The 13828-nt window shown below is 44.1% G+C and overlaps 1 long non-coding RNA gene across 1 annotated transcript; it reads left to right on the top strand.

The window, feature by feature from the left end:
• Positions 1-298: 298 nt before the first annotated feature.
• Positions 299-3445, top strand: LOC306814093. Its single transcript, XR_013777088.1, has 4 exons — positions 299-490; positions 2362-2445; positions 2999-3060; positions 3346-3445. It is a non-coding gene; the product is annotated as an uncharacterized lncRNA (long non-coding RNA).
• Positions 3446-13828: the final 10383 nt, after the last annotated feature.

Genomic DNA, 13828 nt, shown 5'->3' with positions numbered 1-13828 from the left:
TTTTTTTTTGTGGGTGACAAGCAAAGGCTGTAAGGGTTATTATTTTAAAGTTGTTGAAATTCATAGCTTCACTTCATCTTCTTATTGTGTTATTTGCTATTTCAGGGACATTTAAATGAAAGTTATGTCACAAAACTGTAACATGCCTATTTTCCTGATCTTATTTGTGTTAGTAGGTGTAAAATGTAAGGAGTCAGTAGTTGGCTTAACAGTTGGAGCTGAATTGTAATTCCTTGTGGTTATTTGGTGGTTGTTTTCTCTCTGATAGGAACCTGTCACTGCATTTCCATCTGAAGCACTACGGTGTGAGCTGTGATGACTGATGTTACACCTCGTGTGGAGGAGTGGAGATCAGGACAATTGATGCAGCTCACAAGCAGGCAAAGGCTTGTCTCATTTCACACTAAGCTGTAAACAGGCTGGCATGCGATTCAATGTCTGGGGAACAAATGATGATGGTCACATTGCCAATTTTGTTGAAACAGAGCAGGTATGTTACACTCCAGTGCCCATAGCTTGGCTGACAAGCCAATGTAAGTCCCTGTGTGGTTAGATTTTTGCTCTGAATCAACAAATCACAAGTCAAGTCTGCCAGCAGCAGATATTGGAATAGTTTCTTTGATGCTAAATTAGGAAGCTAAGTGTCACTGCCCGAGGTGTCTCCTTAGACCTGAGATCACCTCAGGAGGACATAAAGGTGGTCTGGAACGCAGCTCTTTCCAATGCCCGCCGATGAGAGACTGCAGGAGGCTGTTCTTAGAGGTTTTCATGGTTGTTTATTGTTTCTTATCTCAGGAATGCTTTGTCCAGCGAACAGCAGTCTGCTCGCCAGACGTCCAGGGCAGAATCTGCCTGGTAGAGGCAGGACTTATCTTTTATAGTCTAAATTATGTATTTGATATTTACAATTATTTTCCAATACAATACAATCTTGTTAAACTGTCCAGCTTTGTCCCCATCCAATCTGAAAGTGCCAGCATGTCACCCAGCATGGATGACACGGAGAAGGAGGAAGAAGTATCCACACCCCAAATTCTCCATCTTGGCCATGTGTCCCTTATCATAAACATCCCCAAAAGTCTATTTATCTACATTCTAACAGTCTAATTTACACTTTGCTAATTTTTGTGGTTTGCTTCTCTTCCCTCTGTGTTGGTAATTTCCCTCAAGAGTTTGAATTCAGCGCCTGAGACACCTGGGTCTCACTCAGGGGTCTTTGAGGACCCTCCCAGGGGGATGTTAAACCTCCCAGGGAAGCCAGAGGAATACTCTGGACTCCCACAGCTAAGTAGGTTATGTAATTTGATGATCTTGGTTATTAGTGTGGCTTATGGTCAGGGCATGCCTGGGTCTGAGTTGCAGTAGCTTAAGAAGGTGCTGAACTCCTGTGGGTGGCTGTGCTTCCCCGGAGCCCCTTGAGCTGGATGGCAGCATGTGCCACTTCTTGCCTGAGCTAATCTAAAGTAATAGAAGCAGGCAAAAGGGATTTCTGGCAAATAGCAAACACCAGTACCTTGTGGCTCAGGAAAGATAAAGGTGTTCCACTTAGCACAGCTCCTCTGAAAGGTAGCTTGTAAAGTCACTGCCATTCTGTTGCCTTGGATTTCATAGCTGTGCCCTCATGATACAGAAATGTGAGAACCTGCTCAATCTTTCTTTGCTGGCCTTCCTTGGCTCCCTTTCCATGATAGCCTATTCCCAAGAGGTTGTTTCTGCAGCCATGTTTGTGCTCCTAGGTTTGTTTGACTGACTCGGTGACTCCTTCCAGAGCCCAGGAGGCTGAAGGAGGACTTTGTGCAGGAAGGGCTCTGCTTGTACCCCTCCAGTTTCAGGAGTTCAGTCACAGCACTCCTGTTACACTTTCTCTGCCCTAGTTTCCTGGCATTCCAATGTCACTGAATGGCTGTGGTGTGTTATTCCACTTATGTTTTCTTTTCCTGGATGCTTCATGGATCGCAATATGTTCATTTCTGATGCAGAAAATCTGTGCAAGCGTTCTGAGTAGGCTGCATGGTGATTTTCTGTGCATTGGTGTTCATTTCAACTGTTCCTGCAGCAAAGTCTTACCGAGTTGTTTAAAGCATCTTACTCCTAGTGCAGAAGTTACTGAAGCCCAAATAATAAAAGCTATATTTCCTTCCACATTGTGAATTGTGATTCTGCAAGGGAGCGTGAGAGTGACGGAACTTTTTGTAGGAATTGTTCAGAGCAGACAAAGAGAAGTCTTGGAAACAATATTTGAGCTTGTGGTGTGGAATATGTAATACATAAATATATTTTATTTGCTCCATGTTAAGGCTAAGAATTCTAAAATCTTACACTGTGATAATTATTAATACTAAGCTTTACTTTCCTTAACAGGTGATATATTTGGATGACTCTGTGTCATCTTTCATACATATTCGAGGATCTGTTCCATTATTTTGGGAACAGCCAGGACTGCAGGTAAGCAGGAGATAGATTTAATTATACAGATAATTCTTATTAATGTCTTTTTAAACATTATCTACTAGCCTTTGGGCTCTTCTTCACAGTTGCCTGTGAGGATGAGGCAATCCTTTGGGAGCACGTTGGTGCTACTGTGACTCACCAAGCCTGTTCCTCTCAAGTCTAAAAGTTGCTTTGCACACAACTTTAATGTCCATTCTTTTTCCATGTCTTCTCTTTGAAGTTCTGACTTTTTCCTCCTTTAAATGGGTTATCTAGGGGCATCCAAACAGACTGTTTTCTTCTGAATTGTTCTTGAGGATGTCTTATCAAGAAGTCAATAAAAATCAAGAGTTACTGTAATAGAATTTCATCACAATTTTCTTGAAAGAGGGACTGATTCAGCAACTACTGCTGTGACACATTTCTTACAGGAAAGGTTAAAAAAATTTTGTGCCTTACAGGGACTCTAGGTTCTTTAGACATATCAGCATTGTGCAGTATAACTGCTGAAATATTCACATGCCTTTTACTCAAAACAAGACAATTTAATGTAACCTTGGTGTCATAGGTGGGATCCCATCATGTCAGGATGTCAAGGGCTTTCGAGGCAAATGCACCATATTTTGACAGGTAAAAATCATCTAAAGTTTTTGCTAATGCACTGAAAACCTCTGATAAGTTCTGCTGCATCACAGAGATGGGATGTATTATTCCAAAGGGGAGGCTTTGTCTGTGCAAGTGTGGGATTCAGCAAAGCTGGCAACTTCCTGGGGATTGCTTATGCCTTTCACTGCTTTGTTGGAAAGTGTGAATAAAATTTATATTGAATACTTTGCAAGTTCTCAGTGTTGTAGGTGTTGCTGTTTATTTTCTGTGTGCCAGAATATGACTGTGGAATTTTTCTTCTGTTAACAGGCATTTCCAAATTCTTAAAAATGTATATGGCAAGCAAATGATTGTAAATTTACTTGGGGCAAAAGAAGGAGAGCACATGCTCAGCAAAGCTTTTCAGGTGAGTATGTCAGTTCTTTCACTGTGCATATCCTTGGAGTTTGCTTGATTGCAATAAAGCTTTTACATAGCCTTTGGAAACCAAACCCCCAGGCATGCTGTGCTCTGGGAGCTAAAATTGGATTTATCATAACAGCACAGCTTAAGATGCATGATGTGAAATAAATTATTAAAAGCTTTCCACTTAATTCCTGTTTGATTCTGTTCAGGTTGGTAACTGTACTGGAATATTATAACAGCAAGGTAGACAACGTTGAGGGATTTTAAATTATTTTCATATTTCATGCTTACTAGTGTCTTATTGAAAACATAAGTCTCTTTTACACCCTAAAATTGATGAATAAATACATGATACTTTACGATATTTAACGCTGCAATGTTTAAGGGTATTTCTTTTGAAATTAATGGATAAATCCCTTAATTTTTTTTTTTAATAGAATTTATCAATTTAAATATGGAGCTGCTTCATGATTAGCAGGAAATGTTTGTTCAGGAGATGTTAACTATTAAGTGGCTGCTCTCATTAATTTCCACTTGTTAGTTTAAAAGAAAACCTCACATTGCAGTTCATAAATGCTGACCATTTGAGGAGTTCTGTCTGAAGCCAGAGAACATCAGTAGCCATGTGTTATTTCCCTCTCCCCCTGTATTGTTGTGATTGAATGGCTTGGGGTATTCACTGGGGTATTTGCTGCATCCAGCCCTCATGGTGGGAGACAGGAGCATTCCCAGATGCACCTCAATACCCAGGGCTTTGCCAGCAAACATTCTGTGGGCACTTACAGCTACTTCAGGGAATATTAGGGCAAGTTTTTCTCAAGCCCCTCTCCACAGCAACCTAACTCATTTTGGTGGGCTTTTTATCAGTAGTAGTTGATGAAGTGTTTACTCAATCCCCATTGCTGACCAGCACATCAGTGACTCTTGGTGAAAAGGGGTTTCACTGAAACAACCTTTTGCAAGTAAAAGCATTTGAACAGCAGAAGAGACCATGGGCTGCCTTGGTGACCCCTGGGGTAGTAAGGGAAAAGCCTGACTGTGACAAAAATACACGTGAAATATTAATCAGTTTTGAGTGGTTTGTTTCATTTTACCCAAAAGAAACCTAACAAAACTTTTAAAATACTTGTAATCTCTTGTTTAGCTCCTACTTCTGTATGTTCATGTACTGGTATATTTATATTTTTTTCTGCTTACAATGGCAGAGCCATTTGAAAGCATCTGAACATTCAGCTGATATCAAAATGGTGAACTTTGACTATCATCAGATGGTTAACTGTGGAAAGGCAGAAAAACTACACAGTGTGCTTAAACCTCAAGTCCGGAAATTCTTAGAGTGTGGATTTTTTTATTTTGATGGAAAGGAAGTGAAAAGGTTTGTGTGTATAACATCTGCACATTTCCTCAGATTAAATTGTGGTGCTGGGATGTGTTTCAGACCTCAGCAAGAAGATAAGATAAAGAATGTTGCCTCTCTTTCTGTGGTTTTAGTGTACCCTGGGTGCTGCTTAACAGCTGAAATAGGAGTCTCCTATTTTACTCTGGTAAGGTCTTGTCTTATTCCATATAGGCTCTAAAAATCTCCGAGGAAGGTCTCTGTGAAACCTTAATTTCAGGCCTTTGACCTCAGGATTTAGTGAAAATGGTCAATAATCCTTTTTCTAGCAGGCAGCCACATGGAATTCATGACTGTTTTTCCATCTTCTTGTATAACATGCTGCGGATTTCCCTCAGTTGTGGAACGCACCATTTTCTGTGAGCTGTAAGTGTTCATGTTCAGGGCAGTGTTTTTGACTGCACTGGATCCCCCACTGGAGAGATTCCTTTCTCTCAAAGGAGGATTGAGATGCATGTTTCCTGCTCTGCTCTGTACTTATTCCTGATCCCTGGAGCAAAGGCTGTGCTTATCTCAGCAGGACAAGAGAAGCAGGGACAGAAGTAGGCAACATTCCTTCTCTTCGCCCTTCCACACCTTCCTCCTTTTAACTAGTGCTCAAAAAAGCTTTGAAAAGCAGGTTTTTTGTTAAACAACTGGAATATTAATAACTAAACATCCTAAGATTATTTCACATCACTGCTAGTACAAAACATTGTAAGGATTGAGGTTCTTCCATGTTGAAATTATGTCAAGACGGACTGGACTGACACCATCATCAGTCCTTTATTAAAAGTCTTCATGCCTTCTCTAAGTGGACTACTCTCAAGCAACTCTGACTTCTTCCCTCATAGGTAGCTCCACACAGCACTGACTCCTCTCCTCTCTGCAAGTTTCCTTCTTCCTTCTGCATGACTGGCTAACCCAACCTGTCTCTTAGCCACCTAACCCCATCTGTCCCTCACACAACATCATCTTACCTTATCTATCCCTTGCACAACCACATGTTCTTTACCTCCTCACAGCACAGCCAGCAGACTCTGATTCTCAAGCTCCAACTGCAACTTACTCTTGGCTAGCTGACCCACTCTTTTATAACACCCATCCTCATTGGGCAGGCAAAGCTGTCTCTACTGCTTGGTAATCGGTACAGCTGTAATTCATTGGGGAAAATTGCCTTCTGCACTATCCTTACAAACTATTCTCCTACACTTCCTGATGGAGTCTCTCCCAAAATATTAACTACATGGGAAATGGAATTGCTTGTGCCAATGGATCATGTGGTGGGACTACAGCCCATTAGTCTAGATATAAAAATTCATGTAATAACCCCTGACAATGCAACACAGTTCTCTACTCCAACTTCTCCCCTTATGCTACATCCTCTGTTAATATCAGATTCTCGAGTTCTTGTATTTCAGGTATCTTTGACAAATACCTGGACCTTATCTAGGTGGGACAGCATTGGAACTCTGTTATTGGTGCCACAAACTCACCATCAAATTTCAGTTCAGTCTGAAAAAGCACAAACCAAACCTCTTCAATCCATGTGGGCAATCATCCCATCTGAAGCTGCCAGGCCTGGAGTAATTTTAGTTGAAGGAGCTGGGACAACAGCACATGTACTACTGGAAGGAGATGACACTTCCTTATCACAGGTTGGCTCATTGGGCTTTGTAGACTTGCATGACATGCACACACTCTGGATACATTTCTGCAGGATTACTATGTAAATACCTGTGTGTGGTAACTTTTTCCTTTTCCCTCTCCACACAGCAAATATAGAGCACCTAAGGTATGCTTTCACCTAGGGTTTAAATTGGATATCGAAGGCAATTGTTCCTTGTAATGCAGGAGTAACTGCACTACACCTGGGAACTTTACCAGTCCAGTTGCTAACGAGCTGCCTCCTGTCTCAACACCACATATGCTGTTCCAAGTTCGACATGCTACTTCACTGTGACTGTTGAATCATCTGCATTGAGAGGAACATTTGACGTCAACAGGACTTCATACATCAACTAAGGGAACCTATTGGTAGTTGGTGGGGTTTTATTTCTCCTTTTGTTTTTTTTCCTCTTAAGGAATTTCCCCCTGTAGTGGTCTTGGTTTGCCAGTCTGAGTTTCCTGGCCAAAACACCAATTAATGTAGTGAGTCTAGAGCTGGCCAAATGCCAGTGCACCCACTAGAATTATTTACTCATTTTCTGCTGTGAGATAAGGATTAGGAGGAGAGCAAAGCAGGCTCAAAACTTTAAAGGGTATAAAGAAAACTTTATTAGTAGAATTAAAAGAAAAATAATGAGTAATCAGAATAAACCTTCAGAACACTTCTCCTCTCCCCAACTCCTCTTTCTTTTCCCACTGACAATGTAAAGAGACAAAATTTTATATATTTAGTCAACTTACCACTTCTAAAATAACCTTACTTCAGTTCACTTAGGGAGAGGAGTCTCTCCTGCCATGCCATGGAAACTTTTACACAAGAAACAGTTCTCTTGTGGTTTTAATTTTCACGAAGAGCAGCTGCCCAGAAATCTGCAATCATGAAGTCCTTCTCATGGTTTGGTAGTCTTCCCACAACTACCACCATGGGTCATCTCAGCTTATTGGGGTGCAATTTTAAGGATGAGCTGTTCTAGTATAGACACAAAAATTCTCTTATCTCTGGGAACAGAGGTTTTCTTCTTCCATCCCTGAGGCAAGGTTTCTCATCACTCTCATCTCTCTTTGTTCAAGCTTCTCACTGGATCACAGCTACTTCAACATCTGTTTGCTTCAACATGAGTGTCTCTGCTCATAGCTGTGGTTAGAACACTACATGCCCCCAATACATTCCATGAGTTACAGGGAAAGAAGAGTCTGATGTATTAATTATATCTTCATCATAGCCTTACAAGAGAATTTCAGCCCAAGACTAGGGCATCTCCTCATTCTCCTCCCATCTGGGATTTGACTCCTTCTTCACTGACCATGGTGTCTCCATGTTGTTTTCTTTACGTGTTTTTACCCTTTCCTTTTTTCTCACTTCAGAGAGGATTGATGTCTGCAAGTTTCATCTGTGCACTGTGTTAGTAGTTGGCTTTTTCTCTTTTTATCTCTGTGGAATTTTTCTCATTGTCATGCTAACAAATCTGTTGGCTAGGCCCTAGCATGATGGCTAGTGACAGGAGGAGGGGAGAGACTCCCTGTCCCTTTCGTTGGAGTTTCTCTCGCAGGGTGGGGGGGGGAAGGGGGGTGGGGGAAGAGGGAGAACACTGTGAAATTAAAGGGCAGGTAATAGAGGTGTGGGTAGCTGCTTGCTCTCTCTCTCTCTTGCTCGTGGAGTCAGAGGAGGACGGCCAGTGCTGCTACCTCCCCCTGCCCCCCCTGCCATCCCAAAGCCAGGAGCCACGTTTTCTGCTGTTGGACCCTGCACTGCTGCCTTCTTGCTGCAGCCTGCCACCTCCAGGCACCTGCTGAGCACCACGACCGACACTGTGAGCGGAGGGGTCTCTCCTCCATCCCTCTCAACCCTGGGATGCCACCGCCATCACCCCAGTCTGTCATATTTCCCCCCGTCTCTCTGACCTTTCTTCTGTCTAGCTCTAGGTCAGAGATGGATGGAGTTTGACATGGACAAAGCAAAAGACTAAGGACGCTCTTCTTCCTGGGATAATCTAAGCTTTATTCCTGAAGGCTTCCAAGGGAAAAAGAGACCAGAGCATGGCACATGTGGGGAATTTCAAACCTCGGGTCAGGGGCAGAGGAACCCCAGACCACAGCCAATCAGGTCTGAACAGGGAAAAGAGGGAGGGGGAAAGGTTAAACCATATACCAGACCGTGAGAGGAATCATAGGAGGAATCATTTCAGTGTAAAATGTAAACCAAATTAGTGAAATACAACACCAGTCCTCCTGCAGCTGCGCAGGACATGCCCTGCCTCCACCACCAGTAAATGCTGTGCAGGGAAAGGGTGTCTGCAACCGAAAAAGGACTGGAACTGGGTTACTGTCCTGATGGTGTTAATTTCATAGCTGTTGTTTTTTTGTGTTGCTGTATAGGCAGATGCGACACACAAAAGGCACACTATACTTCAGAAGGCTAATATCTGTTTATTATAACAACCGGCTGTCTTTTATACACTCTATAATAAAGTCTACACTTTGTTCATTGGCCACAATAGATCAACATAACATTCATTGGTGAAAAATCCATCTACGCCTCTGTTTTTCCCAAAACTTTTCTAAAAATACTTTTCCCAGCTGCAAGTTTCTTCTTGCTTATCTTCTTTTTCTCCTTCTCTTCTTGTTCTTCAGGTCAACAGCCTTGGTCAGAGAATATTTCTCAAAACATACCTCGTTTATTAACCCTCTGTAACCCACAGACCAGCTGTGGGTTCTACTATATTTTTTGTTTGTCTTGTTAAATATATTAGTAAAGAACTGTTATTCCTATTCCCCTATCTTTGCCTAAAAGCCCCTTAATTCCAACATTATAATAATTAGGAGGGAGAGGGGTTTATACTCTCCATTTCAAAGAGAGGCTCCTGCCTTCTTAGCAGATACCTGTCCTTTATACCAGAACAGATTTCGGCACCCAAAGTGGGGCCTGAGGGCATTGAGAGGAGGGTGAAAAAAGGAATAACAGTTCTTGAGTTATCTAAGTTTTGTGTTAGGCGGCATCATGTTTTCCAGCTTACCCTGGTTCAGGCTCCACGTGGTCACAGCTGTATCTCTCCCATTTGCAAGCCTTTATTTGAACATGGGTCCTATCACTAAGGCTACTGTGGCTATTATCCAGTTCGTTTTCTCAGTTGATAAGGTGAGGAATTAATGAATTTTTAACTTCCTCTGGAAAGTGGCCACATGGATTCAGAGCTATCGCACTCTAACTGTGTGTTTTTGGAGTTACTTCAATAATGGTACTTACTGTGAGGAACTGACAGCAGGGGAAATTTTCTCCCAACCCATCATGCAGTTTTTTAAGTCCACCCCACCAGTTTTCAAGGGGTTCAAATCTGCTCTAAATGCTAATGATATTATACAGTGGCTGGTGTTGCTGTTATCCCTGTTAAACCTGTTATATATAACATTCAGAGATAAGGGGAGATTGACTGGGATAAGAACCCTGATACCTACCCCAGGAAATAGGGATGCTGCTCCAAAGCCTGACCCTGCCCCAGAGACCAGGGATGCTGCCCCCAAACCTGCCCCTGCCCCACAGCCCACCTCAGAAAGGGACCACCTGGAGTGGGTAGGGGTTCTAGTGAAAGACATGTGAGATGGGCCAGATGCTGAAGGAGTAACTTTCCCCAGCTGGTGAGAAACCCTTCCCCTGCCTTAAAGAGGGAGAGCCTGATGGTGCAGCAGTGGAACCCACAAACGTTACATCTGTCCAGGTTCCAGCTGAACCACAAGGGTAGTCACAGCCAGCAGCAGTCACCCCTGTGGAAACTAGAAAATCTAAGATGAAAACAAAGCACCTAAATAATAAGGATCAGACAGGAGAACACTCACAACCAGCAGGGGAGCCAGAGGTTGAAATAATCACCGAGTCCCTGTCGTACAAAAGTCTCCGTAATCTGCAAAAAAACCATTGTACAACGGGATCGTGAGGCTTTTACAACTTGCTTACTTTGGGTCTGGGACCTTATGTGTACAGGGTGTGCAACTGGATGGTACTGAGGCAAGGAACTTGAGACCCTTGACCTAGGACTCAGGTGTGGATCAGGTATTCATGAGGAAGCCAGGCCTCCTTTCCCTCTGAGAGTGGCTTTTAATGAGTGTAAGAGAGAGGTTTGTCCACAAAAGGAGAATGCAGGAGCGCCACCATAAAATGTGATGAAAGACCCTTGAGGAAGGGATCCAGCAGCTGAGAGAAGTGGCAGTATTGGAGGTAGTCTTTGGGAGAGGCAGACAGCATGATAACGACCCTGACAAAGTCAGGTGTACAGAGCAGATGTTGTGGAATCTGGAAAACCTAGGGCCATCTCAATATACCACCTTTATTGCAACGATTAATGCTGATAACAACCAAGAGACAGTGGGTTCTGTTGCCAAGAAGCTCAGAAATTTTGAGAGTATGATGGATGGCCCAATGCAGGCTCGTCTCTGCCGTGGTCAAGAAACTCAAAGAGAAATTTAAGGAGATGAGAGGGATGAGGGAGGAGATGAGGTGGATCACTGCAGCACCAGTGAGAGTCAGAGCCCCCAAAGTTAGAGCCCAATGTCCCCCAGCAAGGAAGAGAGGGTACACCCCACGAGCTGACCTGAGGTTCTTTCTGCGTGACCATGGGGAAGACATGGGAAAATGGGATGGGAAACTCATTTCTGTCCTGGCAGCACGGGTGCGTCAACTCATGGAAGGAAACACTAACTGAGGGAGCTCTGCTAAAGTGAAGGTAGCCTCAACCTCACATGACAAAGGTGCTGGGTATTACAGAAGAGAGGATGTTCTGTCAGATCCCCTTAAAAGAAACTCTAGTATGTATGCCCAGCAAAAGAAATAATAACCAGGGCTAGAGGAGCCCTCCCTCTAGCCAAGGAGAGGCACAGGAAAACTGGGTCTTTTGGACTGTGTAGATCTGATGGCCTGGCATATCAGAGGCACAGGAATATAAGGCATAAGTTAATACTAGTTTACAGTGTACCCTAATACCTTCAGGAAATGTGGGGGAAGAACCTGTTTCCATTGCTGAGGTGACGGGGCAATCGCAGGAATTGAGTTTGCTGAAGGCTGAGGTGAGCCTGACTGGGAAGGGGTGTCAGAAACATCAAATTGTGACTGGCCCAGAGGCTCCGTGCATTCTAGGCATAGACTTCCTCAGGAATGGCTACTACAAAGACCCAAAGGGACTCGTGGGCTTTTGGAATAGCTGCTGTAGAGGCAGAGAGCATTAAAAGTTGAACACCTTACTTGGACTATCAGAAAACCCATCTGCAGTAGGACTCCTGAAAGTGAAAGAGCAACAAGTGCCAATTGCCACCTTGACAGTGCACCGCCAGCAGTACTGGACAAATTGAAATGCCATGATCCCCAACCACAAGATGATCCATGAACTGAAAAGCCAAGGGATGGTCAGCAAAACCCATTCACCCTTCAACATCCCCACGTGGACTGTGTGCAAGTCTCATGGAGAATAGAGACTGACTGTGAACTATTGTGCATTGAATGAAGTGACTCCACAGCTGAGCGCTGCCGTGCCAGACATGCTGGAACTCCAGTACGAGATGGAGTCCAAGGCAGCAAGGTGGTATGCCACCATTGACATTGCCAATGCATTTTTCTCCATTCCTCTGGCAACAGAGTGCAGGCCTCAGCTTCCTTTCACCTGGAGGGGCGTGCAGTACACCTGGAACTGACTGCCCCAGGGGTGGAAACACAGCCCCACCATCTGCCATGGACTGATCCAGTCTGCACTAAAATAGGGTGAAGCTCAAGAACATCTACATTACATTGATGACATAATTGTGTGGGAGAACACAGCAATGGAAATATTTGAGAAAGGAGAGAAGATCATCCAGATTTTGCTGGGAGCTGGTTTTGTCATTAAAAAGAGCAAAGTCAAAGGACCTGCCTGAGAAATCCATTCCTGGAAGTAAAGTGGCAAGACGGACAGCGCCAAATCCCCACTGAGGTTATCAATTAGATCACCGCAATGTCTCCACCAACCAGCAAAATCAAACACAAGCTTTCCTAAGTGCCATAGGTTTTTGGAGAATGCACATTCCTGAGTAAAACCAGATTTTGAGCCCTCTCTACCTGGTCACCCGCAAGAAGAACTATTTCCACTGGAGCCCTGAGCAGCAACAAGCCTTTGACTAGATAAAGCAGGAGATTGCTCATGTGGTAGCCCTTGGTCCAGTCAGGACAGGACTAGAGATTAAGAATATGCTTTACGTTGCAGCTGGGAAAAAGGCTTTGTCTTGGAGCCTTTGGCAGAAGGTACCTGGGGAGATGTGAGGCTGAACTCTGGGATTCTGGAGCCGAACTTACAGAGGGTCCAAAGCCAACTTCACTCCAACAGAGGAGATCTTGGCTGCCTAAGAAAGAGTTCAAGCTGCCTCAGAGGTGATTGGCACAGAAGCACAGCTTCTCCTGCCACTCGACTACCAGTGCTTGTGTGGATGTTAAAAGGAAAGGTTCCCTCTACCCACCACACCACCGATGCCACATGGAGCAAGTGGATTGCCCTCATCACGCAGCACGCCCGTACTGGAAACCCAAATCGCCCTCTGATTTTGGAAATAATTAGAAACCGGCCAGAAGGTGAAAACTTTGGTCTCACCAACGAAGAGGAGCAGGAACAAGTGACCCGGGCTGACAAAGCCGCACCATACAACCAACTGCCAGCTGACAATACACGCTATGCTCTTTTCACCGACAGTTACTTTTGCATCAAGGGGATGAACCAGTAATGGAAAGCAGCTGTATGGAGCTCCACATGACAGATTGCACGAGCTACCAAAAGGGAAAGTGGATCAAGTCAACTTGCTGAACTCAAAGCTGTTCAGCTGGCCCTGGACATTGCTGAGAGAAGTGGCCAAAGCTCTCCCTCTACACTGATTCACGGAGGATAGCCAGACCTCTGTAGGGTTGGCTGGAAAGGTGGAAAAAGGCTGACTGACAACGTAGAGGAAAACCAATCTGGGCTGCTGATGAATGGAAAGCCATTGTCACTCAGGCAGAGAAGCTCCCCGTGAAAGTCCGTCATGTGGATGCCCATGTTCCCAAGAGTCGGGCTAATGAGGAACACCAACACAACAAACAGGTAGATCAGGCTGCACAGATAGAGGTGTCAAAGATAGACTTAGATTGGGAACACAAGGGAGAAGTGTTCCTGGCTCGATGAGCCCATGATGCTTCAGGTCATCAGGGCAGAAATGCCACCTATAAGTGGGCACGAGACCGAGGGGTGGATCTAACCATGGACAGCATCTCTCAGGTTATTCATGACTGTAACACGTGCACTGCCATCAAATAGGCCAAGCGGGTGAAGCCCCTCTGGTATGGTGGACGAGGGTCCAAAT

Source organism: Erithacus rubecula, assembly GCF_903797595.1.
Source record: "Erithacus rubecula genome assembly, contig: SUPER_W_unloc_3, whole genome shotgun sequence".
Classification (NCBI taxonomy): domain Eukaryota; kingdom Metazoa; phylum Chordata; class Aves; order Passeriformes; family Muscicapidae; genus Erithacus; species Erithacus rubecula.
Note: the sequence above shows the minus strand (reverse complement) of the source record. Positions and strands in the feature narration are given on the sequence as shown.